The sequence below is a fragment of the Tachypleus tridentatus genome, chromosome 8, assembly GCF_004210375.1.
Source record: "Tachypleus tridentatus isolate NWPU-2018 chromosome 8, ASM421037v1, whole genome shotgun sequence".
NCBI lineage: Eukaryota > Metazoa > Arthropoda > Merostomata > Xiphosura > Limulidae > Tachypleus > Tachypleus tridentatus.
The window spans coordinates 133,515,703-133,523,659 of NC_134832.1; the positions used below are offsets into that span (position 1 = coordinate 133,515,703).

At 29.6% G+C, this 7,957-nt stretch overlaps 1 protein-coding gene across 2 annotated transcripts in view; it reads left to right on the forward strand.

Annotated features, from left to right (window-relative positions):
* Nucleotides 1-5,083, forward strand: part of LOC143223533 (protein held out wings-like) — a 60,304-nt gene extending 55,221 nt beyond the window's left edge. For both annotated transcript variants that reach the window (XM_076451614.1, XM_076451615.1), the window contains one exon: nucleotides 574-5,083. The gene's annotated coding sequence lies outside the window, so the exon portion shown is untranslated. The remainder of the gene's footprint in view (nucleotides 1-573) is intronic.
* Nucleotides 5,084-7,957: the final 2,874 nt, after the last annotated feature.

A 7,957-nucleotide genomic window follows, 5' to 3' on the forward strand; every position in this document is an offset into this window, starting at 1 on the left:
TTATTACAGCTCATTTGTCGTCTCGAGAATTAAATACTTAATACTAATAAAACAGTGTTAATTTAGTAAAATGTTGCAAAGTCAAACTAATGAATAAATTATATACACCTAAAAATCTTGGTACAGAGCCAAACTAGAAATTAAAACCTTGTGTTAATGCTTGTGAAGTAACTTGGAAATAATTAGTTACAGGTAGAAATAGACTGGAAAATTTAGTAGTTTAAGCATGGCCTTTTTAGCAGTTATTGTGTGTCATATATAAACTGTGTATAACATAGCAGAGGAAATCATAACAATATTTGAAAACATTAAAAAGTTAATCTTTCTACTCAACAAAATACCTCTGATAACTTTCTTTTTCTAAATGTGACTCTGGATCAAGTTGATCATAATGTAGATTTATGACCATAACTACTACCGCTATTGTAATTAAAACCATTTTATTAATATGTGTGGTGGAGCAGAAAAAGACAAAACTTAAAACTGTGCAAAAGAATCACAATTAACTCTTCAATTCATTCCAACTAACATGATCTTTTATTTTTTTTTTCTCTTTGAATCTTGTTAACCCAGCTTCACCACACCACCACTCCATGATTTGATCGCCAAGACTAACCCTCCCTCATCTGATGCTTTCAAACAAGGCACACAAGCTGCCAGCCAATCCACAAGCCAGTTTAGCACGGTCAGTGCACCTTATCTTCTTTGACTTGATTGTCAAGATTAGCCACTAACCAACTTCCAGTACTTGGTGTGCTTAGCCAGCTAGGAAAACTCCTTCAGGTGGCTCTTCCAGGGTGGTAACGTGTAGTTTTTGTTTCATGTTTGTGTTACAAGTACATGTTCTAATTTCAGATGACTCTAGATTAGTACTTTTATTCTAACTGCTTCCACAACTCATCTTTAAAATCTAAGATTACATTAACAGCATTTGCTTTTTTTTTCATGCACTAACTGTCATATTACTTGGGTCATAAGAAATAAGGTAAATATATAGTTTTAGCTTGGACTATTGTTTGCAGATATTTTACCAAGGGCTATTAGGAATCAATGCGAGACTTACAGAATGAAACTTTCACCAAAACAAATTTAGGTTTTTGTGTAATATTGGCTAAATTGCATATTTGTACTTAAAATGTAAATATTGGTAGAATTGGTATGATTAACATGTTTTTAACTAAGTTCAAAATACATTATTTAATCTTTCTCGCCTTGCATTTTTAGTTTTATAAATAAAAACAGTTTCCAAAATTTAAAATCCTTGGTGAAATTCTTGCATTAAATATCTTAGTTTAAAGTACCTGACTTGTAGAAATTGTATTTGTTAATAAGTGAATCTGGTTTGTTTTTTTAAGTTTGTGGTATTTTATGGTATTTTTTTTAAATAGTGAAATTGTTTCAAAAACTTCATAAAATTTTCTACAAAAAATCAGTGCAGCAAAATATAAAAGAAAGAGTTCTTCAAAGTTATTCTATAAGCTGAAAAATTAAGTTGTTTTTTTTCTGTGAATTGTCCAGCAGAAGCCTTTTTATAAGCTCAGACCGACATCACAGAAATAGTTTCGATAACCATGAGGAAGCCTCTTATCAGATGTATGTAATAGGGGAAGGGGAATTATTTTATCATTCCAACTTTCTGAAGATATATAAACAGATATGAGTTAGATTCAGCATTGAATGATTAAAATTAATTCAAGTTGGTGATAAAACTACAAAGTTTTTGAATATTCAATAATATATTGAAAGTGGACTGAGGTGAAAGCCTTTGTCCCCTAGTAACCAGTGGTGTGGAGAAGTATCCCCTTTTGGTTTAGAATGTGGCAGCTTCTAGCACAACTGTTATTGTAAGTTTTGTGGAATGGCTTTCATACTTTAAACATTTGTTTGATAGAGTGGAATTTTTTATTTTGTGTATAGTTTCCATCTTCTTTTTTTTGTTGTTGATTACCAGATGAAATTCACATCTAAGGGTCCTCCTTCAGTTGTAATGTTATATTTATTCTCCAGGTAACAATGATTATATGTACAAATTTCAGTTCACGACTACTGAGAATAATAGAATTTATAGAGGCAGAAGTAACTGTGTTAGTGAAATATCTTGATCGCTTTTATACTTAAAACACTCAAGTCTTAACATTTAACTGCTAGTTGGCAAAACTCATGGGTCACAATGAGGAAGTAACATTTTTGTTGCATATTACAAATGACGTTACTGGATAAATTTTTCACCACATTACCTCTCGGTGGATCAGTTGTAAATCATTTTTCTGGACATTTGATTTCCTTTTGCTAAAAACAGCAGTTGCATAAGATTACTTAAAATACACACAGAAAATGTTTTGAGCATAACTAAAAAGGAATCTTTCAAAACAATTTGTACTTAAGTGTGTAATTCCTTTTAGATATTGTTATTCTGTTAGTAGTTTTCAACTAAGAACATGCAAAAATTAAGGATTTTAAATCCTTTTAATAACTTCACTAAATGTGTGTGTTGTGGTATCAAGATAAATATTACCAGTTTGAAATAGGCCATATTACTTGGATTCAGTGGTATGTTGTGATTTGTCAAAGTATACATCAATTACAATATTGCTTCTTGCTTCTTTACATTTTGGGAAAACCTTACTTGCTTAGAACTTTCAACTGACCAAAAATTTGCACAACACTTTCTTTACAAGCAATAAACATGTTTATTAGCATGAAGTATAGCTGACTAAAATTACTGTGATGTTAAATTCAACTTTCACAGTATGGCATGGGATTTATTAGCACTGTGGATAGTGCGCAATTTGGTTTATTGAAACTGTTTTACAATTGAAAGTAACTGCTTTTCTGACATGTTTTTGTTCATAATTAGTATGTACTTCAAATAATAGATCACTTTACTAGTACAATTACAATTCCAGACAGTATGCCAAATAAAAATTAAGAATGACTTAGAACTTTGCCTGCCTATCCAGTTTGTTTTTGCATTTAAGATAATGTTAGAAAGCCTCCAGTTTATTGACAAAAAGATTAAAGACACAATTAACAAAATATTAGAATAATCAGTAAAAAACAACTTTAAGTATGACTGCTGAATCTTGATTGTCTTGTGTAATTCTAGTTGTATAGCAACATTTAAACTATAATGACCATAAAATAAGTTTGCAACAATTGGGGGGGGGAAAAACATACTGGATTAGTAATAATATTTTTCCATCATTAAAAGCTATGTAATGGAAAGTTAGTTTATTAGGAATAGTATCAGTTTATGGATACATGCTTGAAGTTCATAATAAGGCTAGCATGATTTCATATATGAGTTTATAGTTACAATATTCACTAGTATGGAACATATTTTACTGCCAGAGGAAAAAAATAGAAAGCACAATTATTTTTCTCGCTTGCACATGTTATTCCTAATGCATCAAAATAGACAATTTTTAAAGAAAATGTTCATATGTCACTGACCTTTCTTGCATTTCATTATTACACTTGAGTACAAACATTTTCTTTCAAAAATAATTTTTAGTTTTCCACATGAGAGAAGTAAAGAATACTTTTTACTATTGTTTTGAAGGTTACATTTTGAAGAATCTCTCTCACTTTGTTGTTTACCTGTGTGTTTAGCATTTGGTTTTGACAGTTATTATCCTTAAGAGTGAATTGTTTTTTGTGGCTGAGGTTGTACATTTTTGTTAGAACTTTGTACTAGAATCTCTCTTCCCTTCCTGTGCCATGATGTGGTTTTGTTAGAACTGTTTAAGGCTGTTAAGTGTTCATTGTGCCAAACTTTATGATATAAGTTATAGCAACAGCAATACATATGAAGTTTTAAAAATAATATTGTATTCACATCATAACCTAGAGGTTATTAAGATGTGTGCATGTACTTGTTTTTACTATATAGCTCACACATAAAGGTACACAAGTGTACTAGTATATAAAGAATTTTACTAAAGTTGTTTTAGTTTTCTTGATTGTATTTCTTTGTAATAAAGTTAAGTATTGCACTTCTTAGAAGTGTAAACAAAACAACTGTTTGTGAAAATGTGTTAAACAAGTATGGATTTTCCTTAATAGAAGTGGTACACTTGTGTTTGTAATTTTTCTTAATATATAGTCTAATTCATGCACTGTTACAATAATATGAACATAAGATTGCCACAATTATTTGATTATTAAAAGGTTCACAACTGCTAACTAAGTTACATGTTGGTGAATTTTTTCATAGTGAAACTTCTTTTAAATAATGCACTAAACCTTACCCAGCATTTAAAACTAAAATGGTTATACTTAAGTATGCTGTGAGTTATAAAAATTATTTTCTTTAACATTTTTTATTTGGAATTTACAAGAAATGTGGTGTTTTAAATTATCTGTGTGTAATACTCGAGAATTGTTGTAACATCTTTTTGTTACTCTGTTTAGACATTTGGATGTTTTTATAGTTAGAATGTGGTAGGAGTCTCAAAATACAGATGAAATGTGTATATAAATTTATACAACAGTTATTTATTTGTAATAGTTCTCAATTTATTAGCAAAATATAGAAATTCAAATTTCTTTTGCATAAAGATCTGATTAAAATCAGATGACTGGTTTTACATACTAAAACTTTTTTTCTTAATTTTCTTTCTGTTGTGGGGACACTGAATGTCAACTTTTTACACATTGTAAAATTGGGAAGAGTAAGGTTTAGTTTTATTTGTCCAATGTAACTGATGCAGCAACTTGTGTGAATTTCATAGCCATTCATTAGTACTGGTTGAACATCAGAATTTAGTTATTTTGAAAAATATTTGTAACAGGTTGTTACCTAACAGAGATATCTCAGTGGTGTTAATAGAAGAAGTGCTATGTTAGTACAGTTGCAAGTTTTACAAAATGTTGAGACTTAAGTGCCTTCTAATGTTTTGACTTAACTGTTTTTCAAGAATGTATTTTTACTTGTTTTTCATGTAACATTCTCTTTTTCTGTAAAGATCAAAATACCTCTAGTTTTGTAGCTGTTCAAGTTTATAAGTTGTGGGTATTTGTAACCACAACTTTCTTGTACTTAAACATTTATTTGCTGCAATAAAATCTGTTGTACACTTGAGTTGGGAGCAGTGTCCATGATTTTTCAACTTCAGTAAATGTAGCTTATAAATGTTGACGATCCTGAATATTTAATGAAACTTTTAAAAAATTAGGAGTCATGCTTTCTAATATACTAATTTAATGTTGTTAGTCTAAAAATATTCTTCAGCCTTTATTTGAGATGCAACTTGTTCACCAAAATGAATTGGAATATAAAGGAAAAAATAAGTGATGTGTTTGAAAAGTAATGAACAAAAATATGAACTTGTACAGAACTTTATAAAAACAAAATGACAACGTGATATTAAGATAAAACTAGGTTTCAGAAGTTTTATCTTAATACTATAAAACTCATGGCACTTCTGATATAATGCCTCAACACTGTATGGTATGGAAGAGTCAAGTAGAATTGGATAGAATCAGCTGTCTAGATGTGGAAAATGTTTGAACTTTTGTTAGACAAATGGACATAAAACTCCCCAGTTACCTGAAATTTTAGGATTCTTGGCTATGAAGCTCGTCAGCTATTTAACAGTGTTCCTAAAATATAATCTAATTTTAATTTCTGTTCATTTCATTAAATATTTTAAGTTCAAAACCATATTGATTTTATTTTGTGGGGCTGTTTAATATATAATAATCTTTGTTGTGAACTTAAAACTTCCTGTATGAAACTAACAGTGCAGTAAACTTGAGAAATGATGCAAAACAAATACTCAAGTTTATTGAGAAAAATGGGAAGAAAATAGTTGCCTATTAAAATAGTTACCAATCTTTTCAGGTGCAAAAGACTTTTTACTAAAGTAAATTAATAATTTATAAACAAATTTACAAAGGCTTTTAAGATCAATAACCTACAATTATTTATGAGGAGAGAGGTTGACAGATCATTACAGTATTACATTGGAAAAATTTTATGAGTATTATGTTTAATTTTTAACTGTTGTCATATTCCATGTAATTTTCTTAACTCATTTAATGTTTCATATATTAAACTTATGCATTGTTATAGAATACTAAACACACTTTTATCTAATACTACCCAAGACAGATTTAATTATCTATTTAATCAATTGATTCAATAGGTTGGTGACAGAGTTGTATTTACCAAAACTGATGTAAATAATACATGGATTCATCTTTGTTACTGTATATTAAAATGTAATAAGTAAATTTGTGCATGTTGTACCTGTAAGGTAAGCATAACTTCAAATATTATTAGCCAGAGTTCATCTCAGATGGCTTGTATGGGTATTAACAATTTTACCAAAATAAAATTGAACAATGTTTCGACCTTCTTAGGTCATCTTCAAGTTAACAAAGAGAGAATTTGTACCTTACTGTTTCCAAGCACAGGTCTTAGGGATGAGATTGTAAATGGGTACAGGATTGTAGGGAGCATTGCAGTTGGATGTCAGGTTATTAATTAGTATAGGTATAAAGGTGTTCCTTTATATTGGTGTAATTTTGGTATTAGTTGCTGTACAAGTAGGACTTTGATTTTGCATGTTTCCTAACTTTGTATCTGGGTGTTTTCTATGGTTGTGTTGTGTTTGATTTGCAGTGCATAAAAACGTGTTTTTGTGTGTTTTTTTGAATCTGTTTTACGCTTTTTTTTGCTTATTTCTCCAATATAGAAGTCATGGCAGTTGGTGCATTGTATTTTATAAATTATGTTGCTGTTGTGTTTGTCAGTGAAGTTTTTACATAGTATGGACTATAGTTTTGTACCTGTTTTTTGACTAAATTTGGTGTTTACTGGAATGTTGTTTTATTTGGAGATTTTCTTCCAAATGTTGGTTATTTTTTCACTGATGTTGGGAACATGTGGTATGCAGCAGTATAAGGTTTTGTAGTTTGTTGTATCTTGTGATTTATTGTTGGTCTAGGGGTGTGCATATAATTGTTTCTACGTTTTTTGGAGGAAATTTGTTATTGTTGAAGTGTTTTATTTTGTTGATTTCAGTGTTATTTTTATCAGGTGAGCATAGTTTTGTGGCTGTGTTTATTTAGTTTCTTAATATGTTGAGTGTTTGTTTTGTTTCATGTGAGTCCTAGGGAATGTATAATCCAGTGTGGGAGATTTTTCTGTGGATTTCTGTTTTGAATTGTGTATCATTTATCATGATCTTAAGGTGGAGAAATGCTCTTTGGTTAGTTTTGTCCTGTTCACAGGTGAATTTAATGTTAGGGTGTATTGAGTAAACATGATTGTAAAAACTAAGTGTGTATTCTGTAGACGTGAATCCAGCGATTGTATTGTCAACATACCTGTACCAGTATAGTGTAAGGCTGAATTGACTGCTTGAATCTCCTGAGATACATTTTTACTTCAAGTGGGTTTCTCATCATCACATTAGCAAGAGTATTTACTCTGTATGTGCAGAAGTAGCTTTATATACAAAACGTTTTCAGAAGAAAATAATTTAAATACACCATCAAAGATAACAAGTAATCGATGTTTCTTGTTCCCAGATTGATAAAAGTCAAATAGCTTTTTTTTAAACAAATATTTTGATGAGTGTATATTTTTTAAAACTTTTTTTTCTGGCATAGCAAATGCAAACTAAACCCGGTATGCTAAAATTGACTTCAATCTCGAAGAAAACCAAGCAGCAGTTCAAAATTAGAAAATTGAATTGTCAGTTTCAAAACATATTTTTTTTTAAATCTTCAGAACTACACAAAGTTTATTCATTAAAATTTTTCAAGCAACAAAAAGATTGATTTACCATCTCAGTGAAATATAATGTGTATTAAATGTACAAAACTGAAATTGTCACTTTTACATACATTAAAAAATATTTCTACATACTGAACTTAGTAGTTAAAGATCAAAACATAAAGGTATTAAAATTTACCTATATATTTAAATTTAAATTTCAGCATTTAA